Source organism: Aulonocara sp. 'chitande type north' Nkhata Bay, unplaced genomic scaffold (genome assembly GCF_057382095.1).
Source record: "Aulonocara sp. 'chitande type north' Nkhata Bay isolate Kocher_YH1m ecotype deep benthic unplaced genomic scaffold, A_spYH_male_GT1.1 unmapped_scaffold_44, whole genome shotgun sequence".
Classification (NCBI taxonomy): domain Eukaryota; kingdom Metazoa; phylum Chordata; class Actinopteri; order Cichliformes; family Cichlidae; genus Aulonocara; species Aulonocara sp. 'chitande type north' Nkhata Bay.
This window is the reverse complement of record NW_028234376.1, coordinates 199,379-214,982: the sequence shown is the minus strand read 5'-3', so window position 1 is coordinate 214,982 and position 15,604 is coordinate 199,379. Positions and strand designations below refer to the sequence as shown.

At 39.6% G+C, this 15,604-nt stretch overlaps 1 long non-coding RNA gene across 7 annotated transcripts; it reads right to left on the bottom strand.

The window, feature by feature from the left end:
• Positions 1-394: 394 nt before the first annotated feature.
• Positions 395-11,018, bottom strand: LOC147299957 (uncharacterized). 7 transcript variants are annotated; one of them, XR_015128208.1, is made up of 10 exons: positions 10,935-11,018; positions 10,649-10,729; positions 8,572-9,431; positions 8,211-8,319; positions 7,986-8,105; positions 7,682-7,843; positions 3,709-3,822; positions 2,825-2,982; positions 2,340-2,397; positions 396-956 (listed from the first exon to the last, which is right to left on the bottom strand). It is a non-coding gene; the product is annotated as an uncharacterized LOC147299957 (long non-coding RNA). The 7 variants fall into 7 exon arrangements; XR_015128205.1 differs by having other exon boundaries at positions 418-956; positions 8,572-8,733; positions 9,271-10,729; XR_015128210.1 differs by having other exon boundaries at positions 395-956; positions 3,716-3,822; positions 8,572-10,729.
• Positions 11,019-15,604: the final 4,586 nt, after the last annotated feature.

The window sequence follows — 15,604 nt, the reverse complement described above, 5'->3', positions numbered from 1 at the left end:
TAAATGGAACGCAGCCTTCCTACGGCGGACAGCTAATAACAGGAATCGGACGCGGTCCAGCCAAGTCCACAGCAACCACCATAGCAACCGCCTAGCATGACCTTAAAAACATATTCTGTCTTCATAACTATCAAAATCGTGAAATGATTTGCAAAGTGTGAAAGTGTTACAGCTGCAGAGAGCTATGGCGGTATCTATGGAAGCTGTTTACATAGCTAATAATATACGATGTAACCATGGAGACAGTCAGTCACTTGAGCTAGCGGTGCATGTTTACTACAGTGAATAAGGTGATTGAGTGCACAGCGTCCACACTCTGCAGGGGGTAAAGACATTACTTCAATATTGTTTTATATTGATATATATTAGCCTTCTGTTGACCATCACCTCAGGTTCACCATTACAGTTTCAGATTACAGATGCACACTGTCTAAACACATTCAAAAACTCATGTCTCAGAAATAAGCACAGCTGTTCATGTTTGTCATTAGAGTTTTATTTGTAAGAAAATTATGAACTTCATATTGTGCATTAAATAAAAGAACATTTCACAACTCTGAGTCAACAGAAACAGGTAACAGAAATGTCTCTAATGTGTACAGTGTAGTGTAAGCATTAAAAGATCATAAAGGAAAAACTAACATTTATGTGAAACTAATTGTAATAAAAAATGAGCAGGTGCTTTATAGATTTAAAAGAAAGAATCTGAAAACAACACTTTTTTGGTCTAAGTGATCAAAGTAGAAAACAGAACTGATGTTCAAGAACAAACCGTAGCTGCACTAATATTACACATCTCGATCGTTGTACTGAACAGACATGTTGCTTTTAAAACCACATGCAGTGTGTGACCATGACTGTTCACTGAGACCATGAACGCCACTTCGCTGAAGCATTCTTCTTCTTCTTCTTGCCATTAAATTGGAAGCAGAAGCAGCACGAGCTGATTTGATCTACTGAAAGGAAAAAGCAGAACATCTGAGTTGAAACCAGTCAGCTGAAATCATTAAGACAGGAACAAATTCAATGCAGTGTCTCAAGTGGCTTAGCCTGTTACAACTGTTGATACAAGCTAAATACGGTTAACACACAGTGTCAGGGAGCTCCAGTGTGGGAACTAGTGGCTTTAGGTTTGTAGTCATTTAACTTTCATCCATTCATTCATTTAATTCAGGAGGAAGAAATGCCAGGTTGGTGCAGGCTGGTTACATGCATTTGGTCCCATGCTGTCTTTAATTAAATGACTTGGTTCATTTTATGGCTGGGCTGTATGTGGGGTTATATCATGTTATTTGGGCAGGAGTACCTGTCCCCTGTTAGTTTCTCCATAAGTAGAGTTTCTAACTCTTCTAGCACATCTGTGGCTGACAGCTTTTTGGTGGCTCTTTTTACCCCACACTGGTTGTGAGTGTGTAAATAGCCCCACTAGTTATTTTCAGAGCGTTCTCACTCCCGAGGCGTAACATGTCGACGTTTTGTCACGTCCCGCGGCGTTCCTGAGGAACGCGAAAGGAGACCTTCGGCGTTCTTATGGTACGCGGCGGGTTATGGCTGGAATCCAGTGCAATGACGCTCCCGCGGTAGTAGACGTTCCAGCCCTGTATTCCAGCCCTAAACCTAACCTTATCCCTAGCCCTGACCATAACCTTATTCCTGACCTTAACCAGGACTTTAATGATGTTAAATAGCGTGTTTCTAAGCGATTTGAAGAAAAAGAGCGAACATGTGTAGGTTCAGTCCAGACGGTTCTCATATTTCCTCTTTTTCCGAGGTCGTCATTTAGGAACGTGGTGGGTAGCCGAAAACGTAATATGGTGACGATTTGTCACCTAGCGTAAAATGTTACGCTTTGGGAGTGAGAACGGGTTGTTATTTTGGGTTGCAGTTAACTAGGGAGGAAGGGGTGGGTATGCCATGATTAGGTGAATAACAATTATATGTGATACATAAATTTCACAATGCATGCATATATCTCTATCAATTAAACCTGGCCTGAGGGCTGCCATTTTTTACATTCAGTTATTTCTCTTAGAAATGTTGGAACTAAATAATGAATGTGTTACAGTTAAAGTGAAACACTGGTCAGTGTAAATGGCTCATTGGGACACAGAAACCTTTAAATTAAACCTGATATCTAGTGTCAAACAATATCAAAGCTGTAAAAGATGTTTACATTCAGAATTTATAAAACTATTATTGTAAATAAATTCAAACAAGTGAGCTTTTCTCTTTGTGCTGAATATCAACACTGTGGTTTCTTAGACTGTAAGCTGTACTTTAGTGCAACCAGTTGCAGAAGCTGCCACTCCAAATGTCTTTTGATAACAAGAAAAAAATACCTTTTCAGTACACGGCCTGAAGTTCTTCTCCGAAATCTTCTGCAATCGGCTTTGTCTGCTGGTTTGAAGACAATAAACCATAAAAAAGATGATTTAGTCACTTTGTCTGTGTCATGCAGCTCGAATGTGTCGTGTAACGATGTTGAATAGCCGTCGTTATCCCTCTGCTGCGTCAGTAGGATTGTACTGTACAGCATCTCATTGATATGTGAGGAATGCTAATGTAACACGATAACAGACTTACATCATTAAAATATAAAGTGCAGGAGATATTTAGATATTTTTTATATTTATATTACATTTTATAGCTGACGGATATTACTAAATAGATAGAATTTACTAAATAGCTGGATGAACATGAAAAATATGTCTATAATAACAAATGACCATGAGAGCCAGTAGAATTAATTCAGCTGGACACTCAAAAGACGTCCTTAAATGCTCTTTAAGTGGCAGAACAGATGAACAAACAGTTAATCGCTTACTTGAGATGAAATCTGCTCAGCTACTTTGAAAACAGCTTCTAACTGGTTCCTCCTTTAACAGGATGACTGCTCAGGGGTAAGGCCATCATGCAATCCAGCAACCTTTATGGTTCTGCTTTGATTCACCAGGAACTATTAGGGAAACCTTCCAGCGCCTCCTGTGAAAGACACAGGCATAAACACACAAACATTTATTAACATGTTCCACAGTGTTCCAGTTTGATTTTCTTATCCTGTGGACAACAACGTACATGGATGCAGGTTTATTGTTAACTTTTGTAAGGTTTATTTAATGAACATATCCAGCTGCAGCTCCACTGTGATCCTGAACTGGATAAGCACTTAAGAAAATGTGTCAATAAATGGACAAACATCAACTTACTATATTTATCCAAACAGACGGGACCAATAATGCTTCGCTGAGTTAGAGACTTTAACAGACTCTTCTATGTAAGAATGTCTCGTGCTGATATACCTGCAAACTTGACAACAAAGGTTTTTCAGACTACATGTAGCTGTCCTCTATGTCAGCTAACACATTTACATTTATGTCACACTTATTTCTGCTTTCCCATTTTATAATTATTACTTACATTTTGATTAGATACCTTGAGTTTGTAAATGATCAGATTACATAATTGGAATACAATGTATCCAATTCAGGGTTGCGGGAGGATGAAGCCTATCCCAGCTGATACAGGACAAAGACAGGCTGCCAGTTTATTGCAGGGCTAATACAACATGTGTAACAGAAAATCCACTTAAATGTTTGATATTTCTTATAATAATCATAATTATGACTATTATTTAAAGGTTTCTTCATAAATACATTTTGATTTTTTATAACCCCTAAAATATAAACCTGAGCTGTTTCAGATTCTGACCTCTGACCTCAGTGACCTGGCTGTGTCCTCACTGCAGCTCCCTCTTGGAAGTACGTCTGCTTCTTGTCTTCCCCCAGTGTTGACCGCCTGATATCAAGATATCACGTACTGTAACTGAGGAACAAAAAAGGACAAACACTTGCCTTCATTTAAAAGTACATTCATACAGAGATAATCTATGGAAACACACTAGTTCACAGTTTGGGAGGAACCAGTTCCTGTGAAACATTTCTGTATATGAACATCATGTGGAGAATGAATGAAATGAGTTCTTCAGGTGACTCAGCAGTCCCACACTGACAAATGAAATCTAGTTAAACTATTAAGCATATTTGCTCTTCTGAAATCTGTGTTAAACAACAACAAACATAAATTAGTAACAAAAACTACAGCTGAGTATAGGCTTTACAAACCACCAGCAGCCATAATGCTAAATTTTAATCTTCAAATGTTTCTGAGCTGTCTTCAACCTGCTTTTAGCACATTAAAGTCTCAATAAATAAAGTCAATGCAGACTCAATCCTAAATGTTCAGCACACAGAGACACAGAGGTACTGTTTAAAGTTTAGTGTTAACTTGAGTCACTGATCATTCACAGTATTACAGAGTCTGGCAGTCTTTGCATGATGTCCACGTCACTGTAAGTTTCTAGCTGACTCTCAGGTGTGCCAGCAGGAAAGAGTAATAATAACCTGCATCCTGAGGTTTGTCATGCAGGATTAAAGGAGCCAAGCTTTGTTCACACAGCTAGGATTGTATTTTACACTGACCCTGGGTCAGTATCAACTTCAAGAAGACAGCTGTAACTGTTGATAGAAGAATCACACACACATATTTATGGCTTTGCCTTATAGAATTCAGCATCTCAGTGCTCAGGAAATAGGTTTTGCAGCTGTTTGAGCTAAGATTTTCAAGTTATTCACAAATTAAAACCTATACTTTGTGTCGGGCAAGAACTAAATTCAAATGCATGTAACAGTGAGAAACGCGTTTCTCATCAACTTCATAGAGCTTGCTGTAACTTTTGATAGAAGACTCAGACAAACATATTCATGGCTTTATCTTATAGACTTCAATATCCCCCCAATGTGTGTGTGAGTCTTCTCTCAAAATTTACAGCTGTCTTTATGAAGTTTATGGAAAAACGCTTTATTTCACCACGTTAGTGCGTTTCTCGCTATTACATGCATTTGAATGGAGTTCTCGCCCGACACAAAGTATAGGTTTTCAATTTGTGAATAACTTGAAAATCTTAGCTCAAACAGCTGCAAAACCTATTTCCTCAGCACGGAGATGCTGAATTCTATAAGGCAAAGCCATAAATATGTGTGTGTGTGAGTCCTCTATCAAAAGTTACAGCTGTCTTCATGAAGTTGATACTGACCCAGGGTCAGTGTAAAATACAAGTTATTCACATAATGAAAACTTATACTTTGTTTCGTGCAAGAACTCCATTCAAATGCATGTAATAGTCAGAAACGCACTGTCTCGGCGAAATGAAGCCTTTTTGTACAACTTCATGAAGTTAGCTGTAACTTTTGATAAAAGGCTCAAAGCAGAGGGATAACGACGGCTATTCAACATCGTTACACGACACATTCGAGCTGCATGACGCAGACAAAGTGACTAAATCATCTTTTTTGTGGTTTATTGTCTTCAAACCAGCAGACAAAGCCGATTGCAGAAGATGTCGGAGAAGAACTTCAGGCCGTGTACTGAAAAGGTATTTTTTTCTTGTTATCAAAAGACATTTGGAGTGGCAGCTTCTGCAACTGGTTGCACTAAAGTACAGCTTACAGTCTAAGAAACCACAGTGTTGATATTCAGCACAAAGAGAAAAGCTCACTTGTTTGAATTTATTTACAATAATAGTTTTATAAATTCTGAATGTAAACATCTTTTACAGCTTTGATATTGTTTGACACTAGATATCAGGTTTAATTTAAAGGTTTCTGTGTCCCAATGAGCCATTTACACTGACCAGTGTTTCACTTTAACTGTAACACATTCATTATTTAGTTCCAACATTTCTAAGAGAAATAACTGAATGTAAAAAATGGCAGCCCTCAGGCCAGGTTTAATTGATAGAGATATATGCATGCATTGTGAAATTTATGTATCACATATAATTGTTATTCACCTAATCATGGCATACCCACCCCTTCCTCCCTAGTTAACTGCAACCCAAAATAACTAGTGGGGCTATTTACACACTCACAACCAGTGTGGGGTAAAAAGAGCCACCAAAAAGCTGTCAGCCACAGATGTGCTAGAAGAGTTAGAAACTCTACTTATGGAGAAACTTTCTAAGTCTAACAGGGGACAGGTACTCCTGCCCAAATAACATGATATAACCCCACATACAGCCCAGCCATAAAATGAACCAAGTCATTTAATTAAAGACAGCATGGGACCAAATGCATGTAACCAGCCTGCACCAACCTGGCATTTCTTCCTCCTGAATTAAATGAATGAATGGATGAAAGTTAAATGACTACAAACCTAAAGCCACTAGTTCCCACACTGGAGCTCCCTGACACTGTGTGTTAACCGTATTTAGCTTGTATCAACAGTTGTAACAGGCTAAGCCACTTGAGACACTGCATTGAATTTGTTCCTGTCTTAATGATTTCAGCTGACTGGTTTCAACTCAGATGTTCTGCTTTTTCCTTTCAGTAGATCAAATCAGCTCGTGCTGCTTCTGCTTCCAATTTAATGGCAAGAAGAAGAAGAAGAATGCTTCAGCGAAGTGGCGTTCATGGTCTCAGTGAACAGTCATGGTCACACACTGCATGTGGTTTTAAAAGCAACATGTCTGTTCAGTACAACGATCGAGATGTGTAATATTAGTGCAGCTACGGTTTGTTCTTGAACATCAGTTCTGTTTTCTACTTTGATCACTTAGACCAAAAAAGTGTTGTTTTCAGATTCTTTCTTTTAAATCTATAAAGCACCTGCTCATTTTTTATTACAATTAGTTTCACATAAATGTTAGTTTTTCCTTTATGATCTTTTAATGCTTACACTACACTGTACACATTAGAGACATTTCTGTTACCTGTTTCTGTTGACTCAGAGTTGTGAAATGTTCTTTTATTTAATGCACAATATGAAGTTCATAATTTTCTTACAAATAAAACTCTAATGACAAACATGAACAGCTGTGCTTATTTCTGAGACATGAGTTTTTGAATGTGTTTAGACAGTGTGCATCTGTAATCTGAAACTGTAATGGTGAACCTGAGGTGATGGTCAACAGAAGGCTAATATATATCAATATAAAACAATATTGAAGTAATGTCTTTACCCCCTGCAGAGTGTGGACGCTGTGCACTCAATCACCTTATTCACTGTAGTAAACATGCACCGCTAGCTCAAGTGACTGACTGTCTCCATGGTTACATCGTATATTATTAGCTATGTAAACAGCTTCCATAGATACCGCCATAGCTCTCTGCAGCTGTAACACTTTCACACTTTGCAAATCATTTCACGATTTTGATAGTTATGAAGACAGAATATGTTTTTAAGGTCATGCTAGGCGGTTGCTATGGTGGTTGCTGTGGACTTGGCTGGACCGCGTCCGATTCCTGTTATTAGCTGTCCGCCGTAGGAAGGCTGCGTTCCATTTACAAGTAGTGACAGTCTGCCGCAACTCGAACTCAAACCCCGCTTTGTTCTTTAATTATAGGCCTTTTATAGCCGTTCATGACACGGGCACACACACACATAAAGCACTTTGCCTCACCATGAGAATGGAACTTTACCTAAGCTAACCTTTAAAATATCTGATATAGGATAGAAAAATTGAAGCAACCAGAGATTTAATGATGAAGACTCTGGGTTCTGTAGTGACCTGAATGACTCTTTGCATACAATTTATTGAAGAGGACTTTAGAATGCACTTTACATTTAGACTGTTGCTGTTTAATTTTTTACATTGTTGCGGTGTTATGTCATGAATAAAGTTCACCTGCTGGGGGTTTGATGGATCAGATCATCATAATCAATGGGTCCTGAGGTTGGCGGGACTGTCTCTGGTGATGTCACCATGAAGGAACAGCATCTGGCACGTGTTGCTGAAACATCCCAGTACACTGGTGTAGTTTCCTCTCCAGCTGTTTGACATTTGACACTTCAACATTAAGGAGAAGAAGAAGAAACAGTGTTAGGTCAGGTGACCACATGGTTTCTAAAGTAACTGACAGGAAGTAACCAGGCCGTTAGAAATGGATGGCATGTGTTTAGAGTTACTGGAGTTGGGTAACTCTACTTACCAAAAGCAGAAGCACACAGATGAAGGATCAGATGCTGAATGTTGCAGGAACATGCTCGTGCGGTGGTCATTCAGTGCTGCTCCGGCAGGTTAGACAGTCCAAGACTGATATACTGCCCATCTGAGAGTTTGAAAACACACATGCAAAGATTTATTTTGTATTACAGTCAAAGTTGGATGTTCATTTTTGTCCTTTAAAAATGTTTGTGTATTTGAAAGCGCTAACATTTAAGGATGACTTGGATCGTCTCCTTTAAAGGGGAGACAAGTGTATCCACTGATCCACGTCACTTTACCTGGATGATGACTCCTCTCCCCCTCACTCAGAAACGCTCCTAATATAACCAAGCAAATAAATAATATTGAAGATTTACTTACATCATTACAAAAACAGGAAAAACATCTCCCTTTGATTCTATTTCTCCATTCCTGCTGAACATCAGGCAACAAATATCTCAATAAATCACAGTAAAATGTAAAGCACATGTTTTCTCTGCTTTGTCTAACCTCTGCAGAGCCTCTGTCAAGAAAAACATATCTGTAAGCATAAAACAAATATACATTTCATAACACGTCACTGGACAAACCTCGGTCAGTTGATTTCCTCTGTGCAGTGTAGACGAACATCAGTCAGCAAGTCAAGGTGGTGAGATGGACTGGTGTCCTTTGTGACTCTGCTGGTTCTTCTGAGGAAATACCACCGTCTCTCCACACCGTCACCATCTGTGAGCACAAACTGCTGCTCTGCTCTGCCAGCATGTAGGAAATCACATATCACACACACAGGGGTGAAGAAACATTAGAACTCAACTTTGGATACTTTAGATCTAAACAGATCAAAGTAGCTCTTAGCTTCAACAATCAGTGAACAGACAAACAATGATACCATACTGATTCTGTATGAATACAATATGGTATTTTCAATACAGGTGTCAAATTAATTTACTAAAACTAATACAGATATATGTATTTTTTTTTTTATAAATTCGTTTGCTAAATTATAAGAATATATATTTTTTCATTTAACAATTGCAACTGAAAGAAATTAAATATTGAACAAAAATATATTGTCACATTCTGAGCATGCTCAGCATGCTGACAGACTTGAAGTTGCTACAGATTTTAAGAAGTGATAATTATAGGGAAAAAACTTCTCTTTTTCATCCGTTTAATCAAACATTTGATGCCTTAGATGTCTCAGTCCTATAGCATTCTGCAACTACAACTAAGCTGAAGCTTGGATTTGGCTGCAGGTGCCCTGTACATCCTTCTCAACATGTGGGTACCATTTAATCACACTTCTTCCTGAGCTTTGCTTTGTCACAAGACCAAAGGTGGCATCCCGTGTCACGGTCATATCATCATCCAGAAGAAACATTTGAAGAAACATCATGGAGAAGAAACATTTACGCGCCTCCCGGTTTTGTTTTCTGATCCTGCAAAAAGACTGAGGACAACAAAGCCCAGAGAACACGAGATACACAACATCCAACATTCAGACTCAACAGCCTCCATAAATGAAGAGCACCAGGTTGGTTCAGTTATAGTAGATGTCATGGAATTTTTTAAATAAAGTCTGCAACACAGAAAGAGCTGTGATCATGCTATTTATTACTGTGCACAGGAGAGCAAACACACATCAAACATCACAGTTCAGTCATGTCAGCTCTGCCACTTCACGTGTCTCGCTATGAAACCTAACGGATCAATGGTTATGCTGTTTTGTGCCCTTGACGTTATCAGCACCTGTAAAGGGAGTTGTTTTCTCAAACTGCTGAAGTAAGTTCATCTAGTTTTAGAAACCTTCATTGAACAGTCTATAACAGTGTCACAACTAAGCATATGCATAAGCACTTAAATGCTTTAAATGAGAATAACATAAAATTTCTATTACAGGAGCTAGAGCCTGTCCCAGTAGTCATAGGTAGAGCACACCTGGACAGGTCACCAGTCTGTCAGAGGACTAACACAGATGCAGCCTGACTCAATCCTAAATGTTCAGCACACAGAGACACAGAGGTACCGTTTAAAGTTTAGTGTTAACTTGAGTCACTGATCATTCGCAGTATTACAGAGTCTGGCAGTCTTTGCATGATGTCCACGTCACTGTAAGTTTCTAGCTGACTCTCAGGTGTGACAGGTGTGCCAGCAGGAAAGAGTAATAATAGCCTGCATCCTGAGGTTTTTCATGCAGGATTAAAGGAGCCAGGCTTTGTTCACACAGCTAGGATTGTATTTTACACTGACCCTGGGTCAGTATAAGTATCATACAGTTTAAACGAAGCACTGAAACTTGCACATATTTATTACAGATGCACTGAAGCTAATCGAGATATTTGCTGTCAGTCTGTGGCTGCGATTAAACACTTTACTGGAAACTTTATTAACTAGTAACTTCGTCAGTCATGACAGAAGCTAATATTTCTGTGCTAACATCGTTTAAACAGTAACAGCTTTACTCCAATATAAGCTAACGTTTACACCATAACTTTAAGCTAGCACCATAAAGACGGTAAAACACGTAATAACATCTACAAATGCATCTTAAAGCTGTTATATTAGCACTCGGTGTATTACTAACATAACCACATTAACATTATTGACACTCGCTGGTCTGACTTTTAATAGTCATTCTATAAATGCTGTCCGTTTAAACGGTCTTACCTGTACACACTCCTGTATCCACCGGATTGCAGCCAGAGTGGATTCTGGAGTCTTCCCACGCTCCTGTTAGTGATCCTCCATCTGGATGGATGATAACAACCTTCTGAACAATCTAGCAGGAGATGGTCCATATCTAGAGGATATGGACTGACAACAGCCGAAGCGGGTGAATAAAGTCACCCAGTCGCTAGCTGTGCGATTACCCAGCATACACCAGCACAATATTAGGCACAGCACCACCATAGACATTTTCAGTGGTTTTGAATGCAGGACATGGTTATCTTACCTTGTAAAATGCATGACAATAAAACAGCTAACCACCATAAAATGGTATTGTGTATGTATGTATGTGCATGTGTGTGTGTGTGTGTGAGAGAGAGAGAGAGAGGGGGGGGGGGGGGGGGGGGGGGAGATCAAAGGCGTGCGCTTATGTTTTTTCTTGATCAAGAGTGTGCCTCCTCTCTCTTATTGGATGTATGGTATAGCATGTTTATTCAGGTGCACCTTTGAAGTCTATGAGAATACTTTGCAGCCTGGTCTGAGTGGTCATTTCTGCACAGACACAATGAAGCGTGCACTCAGTTTAGAGGAGGCTGTTGCTGCAGTTTTGCACTCTCCACAAGCAGTGGAGATACTTCTGACAGCGAAGAAGAATTTTTGCCAGGCACCGAGGAGCTTTGCAGCTCATGTGCGGAGGAGGAGAAGGAGAAGGAGGAAGAAGAGCAGGAGGAAGAGACAAGACTAGAGGATGGCCAGTGGAGATCTAAAAATGGAGAAATCATGTGGCAACCCACACACGAAGAGGTCCTGCCATTTTTTCCTCCCCCCATTTTAACCCCAGGACCAACCCATTATGCAATTCGTATAGGATCAGCAGCCCTGTGAGCACTTTCCATCTTTTTTTTGCAGAGGACATTATGCAGCTAATCCTGCATTTCACCAACCTGCAGGGGCAACAGGTCAGTAAAAGACTGGAAGGACATAGATGAGGAGTTGCAGGCTTACATGGGGCTTGTGATGCTGGCTGGCCTGTACAGGTCTCAACATGAAACGACAACAAGCCTGTGAAATGGGGAGACAGGGCTCTTCTGTTTCATGCTACCATGTCAAAAAAAAAAAAAGATTTGAGCAAATTAATCGGGCAGTAAGATTCGATGATCGTCTCTCCCGTCCAGGTCGCTAGGGGGGGGGGGGGGGGGGGGGGCAAGGCTGTGGTTTCCTACATCCCCAAGCAAAGAAAAAAGGTTGTCTTATTGAGCACCAGGCACCGTGAGCTACAAGTCCAGGACTCTGGGAAGAGAAAGCCCCACATCATCCTGGATTATAACAAATGCAAAGGGACTGTGGATCATTTGGACCAGGTAAGCACAATTATAAGTAATTTATTTGCCAAATTGTTTACCGTTTCTCATTGTTATAACTGATAAAGTCAGATAATGTGATTATAATAGTTTTGATATGAGATGATAGTTTTAGACTATGATAGTTTTGATAGTTACAGTAAGGAGGGGGGGGGGGGGGGGTCCAGTTTGACGCCCACAGGCAGAAAGAATCTCTTGCTTATGGCTGTATAAATCTGTTCATGTCACCTGATCATTTCTTTTTGTTTTGCAGGTTTGTAGCAACTACTCCTGCCGTAGAAGGACACGTAGGTGGCCCATGTGTCTGTTCTACCACATGATCGAGGTAAGCTGCTATAATGCTTTCATTCAAGACAGCTGTAACTTTTGATAGAAGACGCATATAAACATATTTATGGCTTTATCTTATAAAGTTCGATATCCCCGTGTTGAGCAAACAGGTTTTGCAGCTGTTTGATCTAAGATTTTCAAGTTATTCACAAAATGAATACCTATACTTTGTTTCGTGCGACAACTCCATTCAAATGCATGTAATAGTCAGAAACGCACTGTCTTGGCGAAATAAAGCGTTTACAACTTCATGAAGACAGCTCTAACTTTTGATAGGAGACTCAGATATGCGTATTTATGGCTTTATCTGATCGAATTCAATATCCCCGTGTTGAGCAAACAGTTTTAAAGCTATGTGAGCTAAGATTTTCAAGTTATTCACAAGATGAAAACCTATACTTTGTTTCGTGCGAGAACTCCATTCAAATGCATGTAATAGTCAGAAACGCACGGTCTCGGCGAAATAAAGTGTTTTTGTACAGCTTGAAGTTACCTGTAACTTTTGATAGAAGGCTCAGACACACATCAATATGGCTTTGCCTTATACAATTCAGCATCTCCGTGCTGGGGAAACAGGTTTTGCAGCTGTTTGAGCCAAGAGCTTCCAGTTATTGAAAAAATGAAAGCCTATACTTTGTTTCGTGCGAGAACTCCATTCAAATGCATGTAAAAGTCAGAAACGCACTGTCTCGGCGAAATAAAGGGTTTACAACTTCATGAAGACAGCTGTAACTTTTGATAGGAAACTCAGATATACGTATTTATGGCTTTATCTTATAGAATTCAATATCCCCGTTGAGCAAACAGTTTTAAAGCTATGTGAGCTAAGATTTTTAAGTTATTCACAAAATAAAAAGCTATACTTTGTTTCGTGTGAGAACTCCATTTATGTTACGCCCCTAATCTAGGCGTGTAGGGACGCACATAAGGTTGGAGGAGAGAGATACAAATCCCCGCCCTGGTTCCCAAGCCAAACATCCAAACCAGTTGTGAGTAAAAAAAAGGTGATTTTATTTAAGGACAAGAAGCATAGCTCCAGGGTGAGCCCAGGCCAAAATAATAAACAAAACCAACTAAGACCCACCAGCAAAGACTAACTAAACCCTAGGAAAGAAAAAGAACAAACAAATGACAGAGCTATCCCTCGCTCCCTGACCAAGAAAACAAGAGAAAACGATTCCAAAAGAAAAGGCAGCTCACCCCTTCCGCTTCAGCCCACGAGTGCCTAAGCTCTCAGCTAATGCACTAGGAGCGGCTTTTACAATTCACCCTCACACAAATACACAAGATAAGCACAGGCTGGGAAAACCATGGTCAGGACCGCCACGGCTGTCAGGCTACTCGCTCGTTGCACACACTCTCTCCCTCTCTCCCCTCTGGAGCTGTCAGAGCGGCTTTTTGAACGTGGTCACCTGTTCCATGGTCCAATCAGCTGCTCACTACTCTTCATTAGGGGAGGGACATGTAAAGTGTCTTAAACACAGTAAAGAGACACGTCTCGCATGTAATAGTCAGAAACGCACTATCTTTGCAAAATAAAGCCTTTTTGTACAACTTCATGAAGTTAGCTGTAACTTTTGATAGAAGATTCAGATTTACGTAGTTATGGCTTTATCTTATAATATTCAGTATCCCCGTGTTGAGCAAACAGGTTTGAGCTAAGATTTTCGAGTTATTCACATAATGAAAACCTATACTTTGTTTCGTGCGAGAACTGCATTCAAATGCATGTAATAGTCAGAAACGCACTGTCTCGGCGAAATAAAGTGTTTTTGTACAGCTTCATGAAGACAGCTGTAACTTTTGATAGAAGGCTCAGATTGATGTATTTATGGTTTTATCTTATAGAATTCAATATCCCCGTGCTGGGAAAACAGATTTTGCAGCTGTGTGAGCTAAGATTTCCAAGTTATACACATAATGAAAATCTATACTTTGTTTCGGTCGAGTTCCCCATTCAAATGCATGTAACAGTGAGAAACGCACTGTCTTGGCGAAAGAAAGCGTTTTTGTACAACTTCATATAAATAGCTGTAACTTTTGATAGAAGACTCGGATACACATGTTTATGGCTTTATCTTATAGAACTCAAGGTCCCCGTGCTGGGCAAACAAAACAGGTTTTGCAGCTGTTTGAGCTAAGATTTTCAAGTTATACACATAATGAAAACCTATACTTTGTTTCGGTGAGTTCCCCATTCAAATGCATGTAACAGTGAGAAACGCACTGTCTTGGCGAAAGAAAGCGTTTTTGTACAACTTCATATAAATAGCTGTAACTTTTGATAGAAGACTCGGATACACATGTTTATGGCTTTATCTTACAGAACTCAAGGTCCCCGTGCTGGGAAAAAAGAACAGGTTTTGCAGCCGTTTGAGCTAAGATTTTAAAATTATTCACATAATGAAAACCTATACTTTGTTTCGGGCGAGTTCCCCATTCAAATGCATACAACAGTGAGAAACGCACTGTCTTGGCGAAATAAAGCGTTTTTGAACAACTTCATATAAATAGCTGTAACTTTTGATAGAAGACTCAGACAAACATGTTTATGGCTTTATCTTATAGAACTCAAGGTCCCCGTGCTGGGAAAACAAAACAGGTTTTGCAGCTGTTGGAGCTAAGATTTTCAAGTTATACACATAATGAAAACCTATACTTTGTTTCGGTGAGTTCCCCATTCAAATGCATGTAACAGTGAGAAACGCACTGTCTTGGCGAAAGAAAGCGTTTTTGTACAACTTCATATAAATAGCTGTAACTTTTGATAGAAGACTCAGACAAACATGTTTATGGCTTTATCTTATAGAACTCAAGGTCCCCGTGCTGGGAAAACAGGATTTGCAGCTGTTGGAGCTAAGATTTTCAAGTTATACACATAATGAAAACCTATACTTTGTTTCGGTCGAGTTCCCCATTCAAATGCATGTAACAGTGAGAAACGCACTGTCTTGGCGAAAGAAAGCGTTTTTGTACAACTTCATATAAATAGCTGTAACTTTTGATAGAAGACTCAGACAAACATGTTTATGGCTTTATCTTATAGAACTCAAGGTCCCCGTGCTGGGAAAACAGGATTTGCAGCTGTTGGAGCTAAGATTTTCAAGTTATACACATAATGAAAACCTATACTTTGTTTCGGTCGAGTTCCCCATTCAAATGCATGTAACAGTGAGAAACGCACTGTCTTGGCGAAAGAAAGCGTTTTTGTACAACTTCATATAAATAGCTGTAACTTTTGATAGAAGACTCAGACAAACATGTT